The 15,800-nt window shown below is 35.2% G+C and overlaps 1 protein-coding gene across 5 annotated transcripts in view; it reads right to left on the bottom strand.

The window, feature by feature from the left end:
- Positions 1-15,800, bottom strand: part of FBXL17 (F-box and leucine rich repeat protein 17) — a 290,756-nt gene that overhangs the window by 131,412 nt on the left and 143,544 nt on the right. The gene's annotated exons all lie outside the window — the stretch shown is intronic.

The raw sequence follows: 15,800 nt of genomic DNA, 5'->3' as shown, positions 1-15,800 counted from the left end.
AGTATTGTAAGAATTTGACTTCTGCCTCCATAATAGAACACTGGGAAAACACTCACCGAGTGCACTGTTATGTCAAGAAACACAAGTATAAAATTTACTATGAAATCTTTACTGGAAAAAAAAAGATATCTACCAGTTCCAATAAAATAAAATAAAATAAAATAAAATAAAATGGCCAACATCATTTATTATCTAGTAGATAATTATTATATTTTCAACTAAAAAAAAAAAGGCAAATTAACACAAAAACTATGAAAACTATGTTGTAGATGAAGAATGCCTTTTTATGGCAATGTAAAGTTATCGTGCTTCACTAATGCTGAAATCAAAAGCACCTTTCTAGCTGTAGATATTGTTTTCACAATATTAGGGCCATCTCACACAGTTATTTAATTAGTATTTAATACACATTCCATTAGTGAGACCAGCCTCATCAACAACTCTCCACTAACTTAAGATGCCACAATCTTGAAGCTAATTATAATAAGAAGATATTCTATTAATTACTGTTTTTTCACTGGCTATAAAGAACATAAGAGAGCAAAAACTACAAATACATAAATTATGCTGCATCTCCAGTGTGTTGTAAAAGCATATTGAAAGCTATGGCAGTAATTGTAGGCTTACATGCTTTTTTTCCTGAATGTTGAATATGTAAGATAATAAGTTATTTCGTAATTCTAAAAAATATTTAATGTTACCAAAATAAAATAAAAATAACACTAGCTATGGTAAGGACTATTCAGCCATAAACTTGCGAAGTACAGAATTGGAATGGACAAAGACTTGGCATTTTCATGGGAAGAATCTGCTGGAGAGCAACATTACCAATGCCACTTTTGATGAGAAGGATTACCTGAATGATCAGACCTCAGACAACTGCACAAGATAATGGACAATTTCCAAATGTTTGATCTCTCACTCATGGCTGTTTTTCATGAGGGAAACATCTATACCAGGATGCATTTTATCTAGAGGGCTGAGAATGTAAAGTTGAATACAGTTTAATGAAAGTGATTATGAACTGATTGTATTCCAAGTACTTTAAGTCTTGAACTGGTATTTCCTTCTTTCTTGTTTTCATTCTTTCTTTCTCTCCTTCCTTCTTCCTTCCTAGTAATTAGGGAGACAAACATGCAGTTCATCTGAATGAGGAAGAAGAGTGAGAAAACATTCTGGACATGTCATAACAATGTTATACTCTATTAAATAGAACTTGATACTGTATCAAAAGAGTAAACATCAGTATAAAGTGATAGATTGACAATGTAGGGACAAAATCAAAAAGAGCTGGGCAAAACAAACATAGCAAAGGGCAAAGAACAACAGAAATCTTATTGAAGCTATCTTTAGTATTTACAAGAAGACCTAGAAAAGGATTGCTAGGTTAATCAGTAGCTAAGGAACTCTGTCAACATATGAGACAAAAAGATAAGAATGAAATACCCTTTTTCACTTCAGTCTTCACTAAAAGTCGTCACCTGTGACCAGATGGCTAACACAATTACTACAACGATACCTCAAACTGAGTTAACTGATGGACTAAAAAGTAGGCTCACTGAATTAAAAATCAGTTTGGAGGGTTGAATTAGCATTCAGAATGAGCATCTGTAGAAATGATTTAAAAATACCATGAAATTCAATGAATACAAATGCAAAGTCCTTTGTTTAGAGACAATCAAATTAGCAGAGCTCCAATAATTACTCTCACCTCTACTTAATAATAATCAACAGAGCTAACAGAGAATAGGCAATAACTGAAGAAAATATCTATAAACTATAACTTATAATAAACTGAAGCTTAACGAATATTACAACGTTGTTGTAAAATAGGCAATCATCATGTAATAATGGATAGTCTGAACAACTACAGATTATAGGACTTGTGAAGTAATTGTTTCCCTTATTCAGTACTAATGCTGAAGAACATCATAGCAATATTTGAGCCCTGCATTTCAAGAAAGTTGTGTATGAGTTAGCAAGATGAATGGAAAAAAAAAACAGGGAAAATAACCAGGGTATAATGATCTTGAAGGACTAGAACCAGAGTTTTTTGGAAGAGATGGCTTAAATTCACTTATCCACGCCAACCTCTGCAAAAAGAAAATAACATATTCTCTGCTTTTGATCAACGGTGAGATTGCCTCAAGCTGCAGTTACAACTGCTAAAAAAAGCCTTCCACTGCTAAAAAAATAAGACACTGTAATACATGGTGTAGGATTAAGTTGAAATCTCGAAGAAGGGAAGTTTTAAAGAACAGTACAGATCCAGATACTTCAGGATACTTCCAACCAGAGACAAATTTCAAGCCCTGTTTCCTATGGCTCTGCAGCATGTGTATGGCTCTGAAAGCTTTTTAACAGTGATTACTGTCAATCTGAAAGATGTCATGCGGGTATAGAACATTATGCAGGATAAGATATAGCAGCACTTTGGCTTCAGTCACTTTACATTTGTAGAAGGCTTTCACAACTACCCTAATGTGCTGGAAAAATTACAGAACACGTAGAAGCACCTCAGTGGTTGTTTTCAAATCGCTCAACATGCTGCAGCTCTTAGGAATGAGAGGAAAAAGATGAGAGAAATCAACAGAAAAACGTGAGGATGGCAAGAGGCAAGCAATATGTGTAAAATGGTTGAGAAAAGATCTTAAGCTTGTCTCCTTTTTTCTTACTACAGAAATTCAAACTTTAATTTATAAATGACAGGCAGGCAAAGTTTCCATGCAGTGTCAAAAAAAAAAACAAACCTGAATGCCCAGCTGAAGTTAAGGCAGAGACACAGCCACGTCCAGCTCAACAAAGTGACTTCCATGCTCTACCACCTGGCCTCCTTAGTACAGACCTCACTGCATGAAAAACCAAGCTCCCCAAAACTTTCAACCTCTTCCTCTGAAATTGCCTTTAGTATATATTCCTAAATCAGAACAGAGACCAGAAGCCAATCTTGCCCAATGTTTCCAACTCACAGACCTCTCTTACCTTGCCTTTCCTTGGCAACTAGCCTACCCAAAGCAAAATACCCAGTATTTGTGTTAACTTCTCACTTTTACCTTTCTTGCTCATACATTGTTTCTGCTCACCCCAAGCTCCCACTGCCCATTTGCCCCCACTGCTGTCTTCTAATTGACTCTTGAAGCTATTGGAATTTGACCCTGAGCCTGTCTTCCTAAGCCTACTTCTCCATTCAAGAAAACTACTCAGGACACAGGCTAAACATGTAAAGTTAAGCTCAGGAAGGACTCAAAAGCCTTGCAAAAGTTACTGAATATTTCAATTTTATCTTAATTATCCATTATTTGCTCATGTTTCCTGCTAAGGAATGAACTCAAGCTCCCCTGCATTTTTATTTTTCTTCTAATAAATTGACAAAAAAAGTATTTATTCCCTCACCCTCAACTAGCTGTAACTATTTTGCACTTCATTTTGCACTTCAGCTTTTCTTCAACGACACATAAATACAAACTATAAATAGCTGTAGGGAGAAAACACCAATGACTGGGCTGTTCTCAATAGGTTTTATTTGAAAAAGCAACACAGCAAGATATATTCCTGGTACTGTGGAGAGAACATTAGAATATGTTACATTTGCTTGAATATTGGAATACTCAATGCACCAGCAGTTGGCTGAGGGAGACCAGCATAGTGCTGTGATGCCGGGGATCAATAAGCTTTAAAAACGATATGCAGAATTTCCAGAAAATTTTAACATGAGTGCTGGAGAATTTATCTGGAGATTTGGAGATCAGAAAAAGATTCCAGAGTTGTATATACTTTGTTTTAGAAGCAGCATGATGGACTTGATCAGTAAGGCCTCAAGAAAATCTCTTTAGAAGTTAATGTCACAATGTGTGACTGTAATTCAAAGACATGCAGCTTCCCAAAAAGAACAGAAACACATAATGGAGAGTGCAAAACCATGGTTAAATCAACTTCCCTATTCATTAGTTTATTTGTAACCCACTCACTCTGGATATTAAAATTTGAAAAGAATGAAACATGAGAAACTATTTATTTCTGGAAAGACAACACACAGAATTACACTTCCATCAGTTAAGAATACTTATAGACTGGAACTTTGTTATTGCTTTTAAATATAGAAAAGCTACTTTCACTTTTTCAACAAAAAGCTCTATTAGTATCATGTGTTTAGCAATGAGAAACTTTGTTTGAATAATGTGAAATGTAAAAACAATAGTTTTAATCTCATGCTCCTCAAAATTGATTAGCATTTTTGGCTGTCCTGCAAACTCAATAAGAGATTTAATAACTACCTTTTCAACAGGAGGTATTCAATACAGTTTAAAGATTGGGAATGTCTCAGCAAATTCCTTGAAGATCCGCTGTTCAAAGTTCAGAGTAGTGATTTTTCTTTGATGAATTACTAACAATTAGAACATGACAGAAAGTATGATTGAACTTGTCACTGCTGACATAAAGGACCAAACCAACACACAAGCTCCTGTTCTTAGTTTTTGGCGGCAATTTTGATCAGAGGCAAATGAAATAGGAAAGCAGCTGCTTTCCCTCAAAAGTGTTTAATATAATTGCTACAGTTTTACGATTTAGTTATCATTTAATCCACTTATTTATTTATTTACTTATTTATTTGAGATACAAACTAAAACTCACAGTTCCCTCTCTCATTCCTTTGAATTTTTTCACTCTCCCTCTGGGAAAAGACTAATATAATGCTGATGGCAATTAAAGTTGGAATTAGGTGGAATCTCTGTTTTCCTCAATGAATATATATTAGCAGGTGGGACCAGACGATCCCCACACAAAGTGGTGGAGTACTGTGACTCCATATTAAGTTCAGAACAGTGACTTCGTGGTGCAAAGATCAGTTTAACTAGCGTAAGTGTCCGTATTGCTTATCAAATGCATTATACTGAACAAGCTTGCAAAAAATCTGAATTCATAGGTCACTCTGAAAGTAATGCCTCCTAGTTATTTCCATGGAAACTACAATACATAAACAAAGCACAGGAACTACTACTACTACAACTACTACTACTACTATCAATTATAATTATGTATAAAACTTTAAAATTTAAGAGCACCGAATTTCTTAAAGCAGCATCAAGAAAGGATTTGCAAAACAAAACTAAGCACAACAAAAAAAAAAAAATATATCTGAGAGGTATAATCAGACCTGCTAGGAACTTTTCAGCTTACACATACAGTGTGAACATTTAATTTAAAAATGAAACATCAATTTTAAACAAACAAACCAAAAACAAAAGCACAGATTCCTGACAAATATCCATTTCAAGAATATTTTAAATTTCAAAGCATGATTATTATTTAAGGCTAAGACAGAGACAAGTAAGAGTAAGACAAGTTTACTTTTAAAAAACGTAATTGCAATGAAAAAATAGGGATTACTGCTGCACTCAAAATAAGCTCTATTAAGCTGGGCTGCGGAAGAGTACTCTGTGGACAACTAAAAATAGTTTTTTCTGCTGTGTACTGATTCTCTGGGAAAAAAAAAAAAAAGTTGTGTCTCCAACCAGTTAAATGTACTATGAGACAGAAGACAGATTATTAGTAAGTTTTCATAATAATCAGGTAGTTAACAGTCTGGGAAAAGATGGTTATAGAAGGAATGTTCAGTTATTGTTAATATGAAACCATTTCTGAGCACCATGAGTGCTGCTAAGTTAGCTAAGGCCCCCAACTTGAAGAATGCTCTCTATGCACAGATTGTTACGATTTCTTAAGAATTGTCATCTGCACCAAATTCTCTACCAACTTCTTGAGAGTTGTTTTATTAAGTAACTGAGCATATCTACAGTGTTGCTACTGATTTGGTTACCTGAGGTGATTTCATCTTGTTCCCATTTGCTCATTCATCCGTTGCTAGAATATATACCTTTTTTGTATTTATTCAGATGTGAGACACTGAAGTTTTACTTTAAAAATTCCTCACTTCTTAATGACTTACAGCCTATCCATTTGAAATAAGTTTAACTGGAAAATTTTAATCAAAAATCCCAGTTAAAATACTTGAGTATTCATTCTATGTCAGACAAAACATTAGTTACCACATACATTAGAAAAAATTGGAAATGTAATAATAGTCAAGGTTTCTAAAAAAACCTGGTACTAAGATGAATATTCCATCTTTTTTTTTGCTACATATTTTTTTCCATTAAGTGGAAAACGGAAAAAAGTCTGTAAGTAAGATTCTGAAGTTTTGACCTTTGATTTCAGTCTATATGCTAATCCTTCCTAGTTAGGAATCAGTTCTAAATCATCAGTATGGAACACTAAGCATAAGCTTTCACTGAGGTTCAAAGGAGCAACTTTGTAAACATGAAAGTTTTCAAACTGATTTTTGTTAAAAATAATATTTGAAAACTCATTGTTTTTAAGTTTCAGCTTGCCACAGAATTTATCTTTCATATTCCTATATAGTTGCTTTCTTCTACGTTATCAGTAAAACTAACACTGACCTTCCTCCTAGAAGGTTAAACTACTAGCTTCTGTTTGAAACGCTAGAGAGCCTTTTCTCAGGAGAAATGCTACACAAACGTGCTGCCAGAAATGAGAAAGAATACACCATTGCTTCGACCCTTCATTAGTCAGGGGATCTTGGCAACTGCAATAGGGCTTGTATACGGTCTCTGCATGAAAAACTGTTTTCAAAGGTAACCTTGCCAAGGGCTATGTTCTGTCTTGGCGAAAGAAGCAAACTTACTTTTCTACCAATCAGTTCACTCTGCGTGAGAAACAGGTGTTATGATAGGAAATGGGAGTTGGAGCAGGAACAAAATGAAATTCTCTAAAAATAAGTTTGGTTTGAAAAAAATTGGAGATAATAAGCCTGCAGGGCTTACATGTTTTTGCAAAATGCAAATCATGAAAACTGGTGAAGGGATTAAATGCTCTTTTTCAAAAATGACCATGGAGATTATAATCATTAATTAAAATCATGTAAATAATGTTGTGAAAGAACTCCTCCTTTTTATCTCACAGGTTTCAAACAGCCTAATGGTAAAAGGTTTTGTCTCAAAAGAGCTACTCTAATTAAAACTAAAACTGTAGTATAATTAATAAATGTGAATAAGCTTGCAATCTCATTCACTTACAGTGACAATTTTTTAACAATCATATTGTATTTTTAAGAATCATTATACAGTTTACCATGGATTATATTCTTATATGTCCACTTAAATATTTTCAATCAGTTCACTAAAGGCTGCTACTAAACCCTTCTTGACTTGTCAAGAAGTGGTCTCTCAATACCATTTATTCCTTAAAGCTAAGCTTGTGATAGGTCTTTCCTTTCTTTTTTTCTTTTTTTCTTTTTTTTTTTTTTGCCCATACTATTAATAACTTCTGTCACCCACCTGTAAGGATGTATACTCAAGACACACAGAACAGATTTAGCAAAAATAATTACAAAGTAAAACGCATCCATATATGTAGTACACATATTATTTGTATATTCTGATATTTCTTCACTGGAATCCAGTATAGAAAGGAAGGTTTTAAATTCAGAGAGGAAAGTTTTGAATAGTGCATATGCATTAGAAATTTCTTGCTTATTACTAAATAGTAAGACTGGAGTATCACTGATGTTTTCTTGCTTATTACTATTATTTAATCATAGAATCACAGAACAGCTCAAGTTGGAAGGGATGTTAAAGATAGTGCAGTTGCAATGGACAGGGCTGCCACCCAGCAGCTCATGCTGCCCAGGCCCCCATCCAACCCGGCCTTGAACACCTTCAGGCATGGGGCATCTGCAGCTTCTCTGGGCAGCCTGTGCCAGTGTCTCACCACCATTTGAGTAAAAAATATCTCCCTGACACCTAAACTAAATCTCCCCTCTTCTAGTTTAAAACCATTGCCCTTTGACCTATCACCATTAGAACATGTAAAAAGTCAGTCTTCCTCTTGTTCAGAAGCTCCCCTCAACTACTGGAAGGCCACAGTGAGGTCTCCCCAGAGCCTTGTCTTCTCCAAGCAAAGTAAGTTCAGCTCCCTCACCCTTTCTTCGTAAGAGAAGTGCTCCATTCTTCTAATCAGCTTCTTGGCCTTCCTCTTGACTAGCTCCAACAACTCCACACCTTTTTTGTGCTGGTCACCCCAGAGATGGATGCAGTATCTCAGATACGGGCCTCATGAGGGCAGAGCAGAGGGGAACAGTCACCTCCCTCCCCCTGCTGGCCGCCCCTCTTCTGATGCAGCCCAGGGTACTGTTGGCCTTCCAGGCTGTAGCACACACCGCTGGTTCATGTCCAGCTTTTCGTCTACAGAACTCCCATTAATACCAGGATCATTTTCACAGAGCTGCTCACAATGAGTTCTTCTCCCAGTCTGCAGGCATATCTGGGATCGTCCGTATCCAAGTGCAGCACCCTGCACCTGGCCTTGTTGAACATGATTGGTAGGCTATTACATTGACAATCTGGACCTATTCAATAATGGATATCAATAACAATTCTCCTGACTCACATCAAATAAAGCTCAAATCTGATAAGCCATCATCTATATTCAAACATGCTTTCCTTCACCCATTATTCTGTATAAAGTACGATGAGACTACTGAATTAAATGAGAGATGTAAACCACAAAGGAAACACAATTATACATAAATGTAAGTTCTAAGTACCTTCAGATTTTTTTTGAAGCACAAAATGAATTATATAATGTTCAGAGATTGTTCAGATCTCCTACAAAGTGTGAAGTTATGAACTTTGTAAGCAGGAAAAATGTGAGAAACAACCAGTAATTTCAGTACCATTTAGAAAATATTTTTTTTGTTTTGAGTTTAGTTTGCTTTTTTTTTTTTTTTTTAAATATCATTCATGAAAGGAGTCATTCATTACTAGACGAACATGGCAGGCATACGTTTTTCCACAATGCATGTAGGAGGTTTGCCACTACTGAGCCCTAGAATGACTTGGGTGGAAAAGGACCTTAAAGCCCATCCAGTCACAACCCCCTGCTGTAGTCAGGATTGCCACCCACTAGGTCAGGTTGGCCAGGGCCCCAGCCTGGCCTTGAACACTTCCAGAGATTGAAAACAAACTTTTTTTTTAACTACAGAATCTTTAAAATCATCCGTTCAATCACTACTAATTGCATTTCTAACACTAGGGAAAAAAAATCACAGGTTTCAATGTGTTTTTACAAAATGTTTCTTCTACAGGAGAAAGAAATTCACTACAAAGCTATACTTACTCTTGTCACTTTTCTTTTGCCCCAAAGCACTTAACTGAACATAATATTCAAATTTTATAAAGAACGCTACTTTGTTCGATCAGGAAGAATGCTGTCAATTAAAATTCCTGATATGTGATATGTGCCATAATATTCACTACACTGATCCTACATTGCTAATTTGGCTTTGCTACAGTTAAATAATGTCAGAACAACTTTAGCAGATGATCAGACTACTCTTCTGCTAAGTGGTTTATATTTTATAAAATGCAGTCATCAAAACTGAGCCACAGTTTTCTTATTCAAGCACCACAGTACATAGGAATTATCAACATTTTCATTTCTTGCTTCTGTGGTATGTAACTTATGAAAATGACCACTCTTCATACGTCCTGGTCCCTGAACTGAAAATATTTGAAGGTAAATAATCTGGAGAAGTATTGTGACATGATTTCTTTGCTCTTACTCCTCTTAGTATCTGATGCTGGTAACCATCTGAGACATGATAACGAGCTAAATAGCTGTTTGGTCTGAGCTGGTGCACCAGTCTTCTATTGGTCAATTAACAAACCACTGTTAGAGTTCACAACAACCAGCAAAACAGGCAACACTTGTGCCACAGCAGTGACATAAATCCCACATGTTCATCATCCTGTCTTAACTCTTTACTTTCCTCATAATATTCTTATCTCACAAATAAAAATATACCAATTATTTTTATGCTGAGTGACAAATCAATAATATTCCTATTGATATGGTTAACAGCAAGTTTCTACTAATTTCATGTTATTTCTACCTGTCTGGATTTATGGTGAATTTTATACACATGGAAGAATAAAAATACACAGGTATAGATACACACATACACAAATACATATGTATGTAAAGACTTACATGGGGAAAGCTGAAGTCTACAATAAACAGAAAGAGCTTGAACTATTCAGATTCTCAGTACTACAACATCCTAAACTGCTTACGGTATGAAGTTCAGCCATAGTCAACTTGCATGGCTTCAGAGGAGACTATTTTAAACAATATAAAGACATGTTAGCTGAATTACGAAGACAGGGCCAAGAGAGGCCAGCTATAACGTAGTTTAGAATCATCAAGATTAGAAGATAGCAGTAGTTCAACGGCAATGGAACTTCAACTGAAATACTGAGTATTAGGCACTTTCATGTTTTTGACACTCCATGGTTTATGTAAGTTCTTTTTCACACGTTACAATTTCATTCAGTTACTACAAGTTTATTTGTTTAAATTAAAAGAAATACATGGCAAGAATTTGAAAAATTTTAAATATATTTATTTCTGTCTCTACAAGTTGAACTTTAAGAAGTTGAGAAATGTTAAGTTCATGAAGATATAAATAAAAGAAATATATAAAGAATAAAAGATATATAAATAAAAGATATATAAAGAAATATCTTCCAAAAATGTAAAAAATATATTGTAATGTTTCTGAATTGATGTTCAATACTAAAAACTGAGACAGTAAACATTACAAGGCAAATATAATTTTGTTCAAAACAACAAAGTGGAGCAGAATTTCCTAAGCAACTGAAAAATACTCTTGGAGCACATAACAATACAGATGTACCTGAACACATTCCATGCTTCAAACAGTTATCAGCAAGATTTGGTACAATTTGCAATATTATTTTTATGTAATGGAGAAGAATTACTATTTCTTCAAGAACAGGAATGTCAAACGTTCTTATTGCGCTGTTAGCTCAGAGTATGGAAGTTACATATAGTCATGACTTCTGTTTCTTTAAATAACGTATCTTTTCTGTGATCTAGAGTGTTTTGCAAGGCATAGAGAAGACTGACAGTTTTCACAGTTACTTGATTGCAAAATCACTGGACACAAAATCAGTTACATCGGAAATGCTCAAGAAAAGGCCTGAATCTAGTAACTTGATGCTACTATCTTATAAACTTGACCTTTTATCTCAATTACCTCTTATACTAAGTTACTAAATAAAAGATAAAAGAGGTACAGAGCAAAAATGTTCAAGAAGGAGAACTTTAGATGTAGTAATCAGATCAATTTTCCCAACCCAAAATTCCAAACGATTTTTTTTCCAACCAAAGGAGCTCAAGGAAAACATGAACAAGTATTCTGTATGCAGAGCTCAGCTGCTGGCAGAGCGTGCTAATGTAGTACAGTTCCCAGTTAATTCTTTGATTTATAAAGCGTCTTCTGCACTACATCAAGTTACCTCTCTTTTGAACTTTACTATCACACATTTTAGGTGGGGAAATTATTACTGAAGTAGGGAAATTATTTTTGATGAGTTACCTTGAGTTTCTAAACAAACAGAGCTTATTCTTGACATAATAACAAAATACTGAATTATCCTACTTCATTAAAAAACAAACAAATGAACAAAAAAAAAAAAAAAACCCCATGAAAATAGTATGATCTAAGGATAAATAAATCTTTTTACCTACAATCTACATCAGTCAACACACAATAAAAGAGAGCCCAGGGTGGGGAGTGCTCATAGGCACAGACCATCGTATTACGATTTTAGATGATGTCTCAAAGCAGCAACTGTTTTGAGCTACCTCTTCAAGCAGAACTACGTATGGTGTCCCCCAGAGGTCTTACTTGGGACTGTTACTCCTCAACATCTTTATCAATAGTATTGATGAGATCAAGAGCACTCTCAGCAAGTTTGTGGACAACAAACTGAGCAGTGCAGCTGATTCAACAGAAGAAAGGGATTTCATTCAAATGGACCTGGACAGGCGTGAAAAGTGGGACTGTGTGAACCTAATGAAGTTCAACAAAGCCAAGTGCAAGGTGCTGCACCTAGGTTGGGGCAATCCCACATATTCATAAAGATTGGGAGAACTTCTTGAGAGCAGCCCTGTGGAGAAGTACTTGGATGTTCCAGTGGATGAGAACCTGTATGTGAGCCAGGAATGTGCCCTTGCAGCCCAGAAAGCCAACTGTATCCCCAGCTGCATCACAACTGCTGGGTGGCCAGCAGGGAGAGGAAGGTGATTTTCCCACTCTACTCTGCGCTTGTGAGGCCCCATCTGAAGTAATGTGTCTAGCTCTGAGGTCCCCAGCTCAGGAAAGTTGTGAAACTTTTGGAGAGAATGGAAAGGGAGGAGGGCCACAAGGATGATCAAAGGACTCCTCTCTATGAAGGAGCTGGACTTGTTCAGCCTGGAGAGAAGAAGGCTACAGGGAGACCATGATAGCTGTCATGCTACAAAATGTATTGATCAGCTCATCCTCGAGAATCATCTAATGGTGGTGACTACACTGAAAAATCATATTTTGTAGCTAAGAATTTTCTCTATTAAGTAGTGTTATTGTGATCTTTCTATATGTTGTAGTATCCACAGAAATAACTAGGAGCCATTATTTTTGGAGCAATCTACAGATACGACTGTGTTTAACACAGCATGTATAGCTATATACATGTACGTATATATAGTGTGAAGGTGTTTGAAGACGAAAATATAATATATAAAATATATTCAGATATATTAAGATCCCATCCAGTGTTGAAACATTTGTATTTTAAATATAATGAGAGAAACAAATGAAATACACATCTTTGTTATCTAGCAGAAGATATAAACACAAAACATAAAACACAAACACACTGGAATGAAAAAGACTCAAACTTTCAAAACGATTATAACAAAAGCTATGATATCATTAGTTTTTCTCGATAGTTAGAAAAGGAATCTTGTACCTTCTTCCACAGGGACAAGTCAGAGCAGAAGGTGTCTCTATCTGTATACATCAGGTTCTTTCCCTGCACACTGGCTTTCATTTAAGTTAGATGGTACTTGTAATTTGCTTATCTTCTGGGGTAATAAAAGTATTTTCTTCATAGAGCAATATTTAACTTACTGATATATAGTTGGTTCAAGGTTAGAGATTAATGTGGCTTTAATGTGGCAATAGAAAAAGAAGTTATTTGGAAATGCATGACTTCTCCCTGTAGCATTTCATGCATGATCTTCCTCTGAATACTATAAACACACTAAGATAACACTAAATTCCTGCAAAATAATGCACAAGGAGTAATAGACTATGTTAAGGAAGAAAGTCTCATTTAAATATGGTAATACTGGTAGCAAAACACTTCTGATGAAAAATTTGCATAGGTGAAGTTGATGAGACCCTAGCAAAGTAAATTCCTTCAGCTACAATTGTTAGAAAGCTTTTTGAAAATGTATATTGCATTTTCTGACAGAGTTGTAAGCATGCAGCTCACAGAGGAACATAAAAATATGAAAGCTGTCTCCAGGTGGTGAATATAGAAAGTAAGGAAAGTGACAGGATGCTTAGAATAGAAGACAGAAAAAATTGCACACTCAAGTGCAAATATTTGAAGAAACGTGCACTGATTTCTGTTTAATTTTAATACAATACAATCGTACTGTTTAGGAAGAACTAAAGGATAAATACATAAGGAAAATGCCTACGTACCCAAGTGCAATGCACTGCTTAAAAGAAAATATTAAAAATACACAGCAATCAAAAAAAAATTCTAAACCAAGCTCCAAATTCAAGTGTATGAAGTCTACTAACTTCACTATCAGCAAGATTAATGGTATCAATCTTTTCTTTCTAACACATATACGCCCTTTTCAAATACCAGGAACAAACACTTCCATAGGTAAATTCTCAGTGCTGTCCAGAGTTTGCACCAGAGTATGTTCCTGTAACTTGTTGGAAATATCAGATAATAAAATTCCCTCACAGTGCACTGCAAAGCAAAGTGAAAAACTTCAATGTTCTTAAGCTACAGTTGTAGTACACAAATTAGAAATGGAGATAAAAGTGTCACTGAGAAACAGAAATGAATTATGTCTGGTTACAGCTCATCTCCAACATATACACTGTTCTGACTAATTATGTGGAATATCCATGCACTCAATTTTCCATTTCCAAATGAAACTTAAAAATTATTCTAAAAACATCAAATAGCTATATTTAAAATGAAGCCTGAAGTTATCCTTAGCAAATTTTGTTCATGAGATGATTGCAGCATTCGGTGTTGGTCATGTTAATATCTATCAGTAAGACTTGAAAAATACAAACAAAATTACAGTAAATCATGGAAATGGAGTACGCTCATGTGTTTTGGATGTCTGTATCTGTTAACCTGAAACCCTCATATTTTAGCTAAATTCAAAGCCAAAGGTATTTACCAACCTGTTTATAGAAATACACTCAGATTTGTATAGATCTGCAATGTAACTACAGGTAATCTAGCCTACAGTTTCAAGTGGCCAGATCACATTAACGCCTATAATATAAATCTCAGAATAGAAGATGACTACGTTTGGGAAGTTCTCTAAGTTAGTTTTTTCAACTTAGATATTTGCATGCACAAAGGCTGCTCTTAAAGTAGTGCCTCCTTTTCTATGATTTTGGCCCACAAAATCAGATGTTGGTGGTATGAAGTAGAAGTTGAGCATTCCTGACCACAGTCCATTATACGTTGTTGCCATGTGACAGATGGCAGCAGTGGGACAGTTTGACAGAATGGCATCGGACATGGAAGTGTGTGTAGTGCAAAGGTGTCTCACTGAATTCCTCTGGGCAGAACAAATGGCACCCATTGACATTCACTGATGCTTGCTGAACACGGACCAAATTGTGGATGTTAGTGAGGCAGAATGCATTTCAGCAGGGGTGACAATGGATCACCTCCTCCGGTGCAGATTTTTACAAGCACAGCATGCAGTCTCTTGTCCATTGCTGGAGAAAATACATAGCTAATGGTGGTGACTATGTTGAAAAATAGTGTTTTGTAGCCGAGAGTTTGTCCTATCCAATAGTGTTATTGTGCTCTTTGTATCTGATGCAGTTCCATGGAAATAAATCAGAGATATCTCTTATGGAGCAAACTATATAGACTAAATGCCTCATTAGAAATTATACTAAAATAAAATAAAATGAAATAAAAACATTTTCTATACTCATGCACTGACTAAAGGAAACAGGCAAATTTCTAAGATGCACTTGGACAACTCCCACTTTGCAAATAAAATTCCTTAGGGGAGATGTATTGAGAAGCAAACTAAAACAGAAATTCACCTATGATTTTTAAGAGTTCTTGACCTCCATTTATTTGCTTTCCAGACTCCATTTTTATATTTAACAAATATATTTGATCTAATTGTAGATAAAGAAATCAGTAATTACAGTGAAAAAAGACATCCAAATTCTCTGTGAAAAGTCTAATCACTTGTTCATGACCATGATTTTACTTAATTTGGCCAAATTAATTTTCAGGATACTACTTGGAAAAGATACCACTCAGCTTACTCTTGTAGCATAACTGAAGACGCTAAAAAATCTCTAAAGTCTATGTTTACAAGCAAGCAACATATTTGTAAAAGGAGAAACAGTTTTTATTGTCAGAAGGTCTAAATGAGCAAGCACAGCCCAAATGAACCATCAAATTGGCTCAATCAAATCTTCTCTGAAAAATGACCAGAATGTTGTACATCTTATTCAGTATTTAAATGAGATTAATGTGGACACTAAAGTGTTTCCTGGATGCATCTTCATTTCCTATGAGGTATTTGCAGTACTTAATTTGCAGACAAAATATATATTTATTCAAATAGCATGATTT

This window comes from Gallus gallus, chromosome Z, assembly GCF_016699485.2.
Source record: "Gallus gallus isolate bGalGal1 chromosome Z, bGalGal1.mat.broiler.GRCg7b, whole genome shotgun sequence".
Taxonomy (NCBI): domain Eukaryota; kingdom Metazoa; phylum Chordata; class Aves; order Galliformes; family Phasianidae; genus Gallus; species Gallus gallus.
The sequence above is the reverse complement of the archived record's forward strand: the minus strand, read 5'-3'. Positions and strand labels throughout refer to the sequence as shown.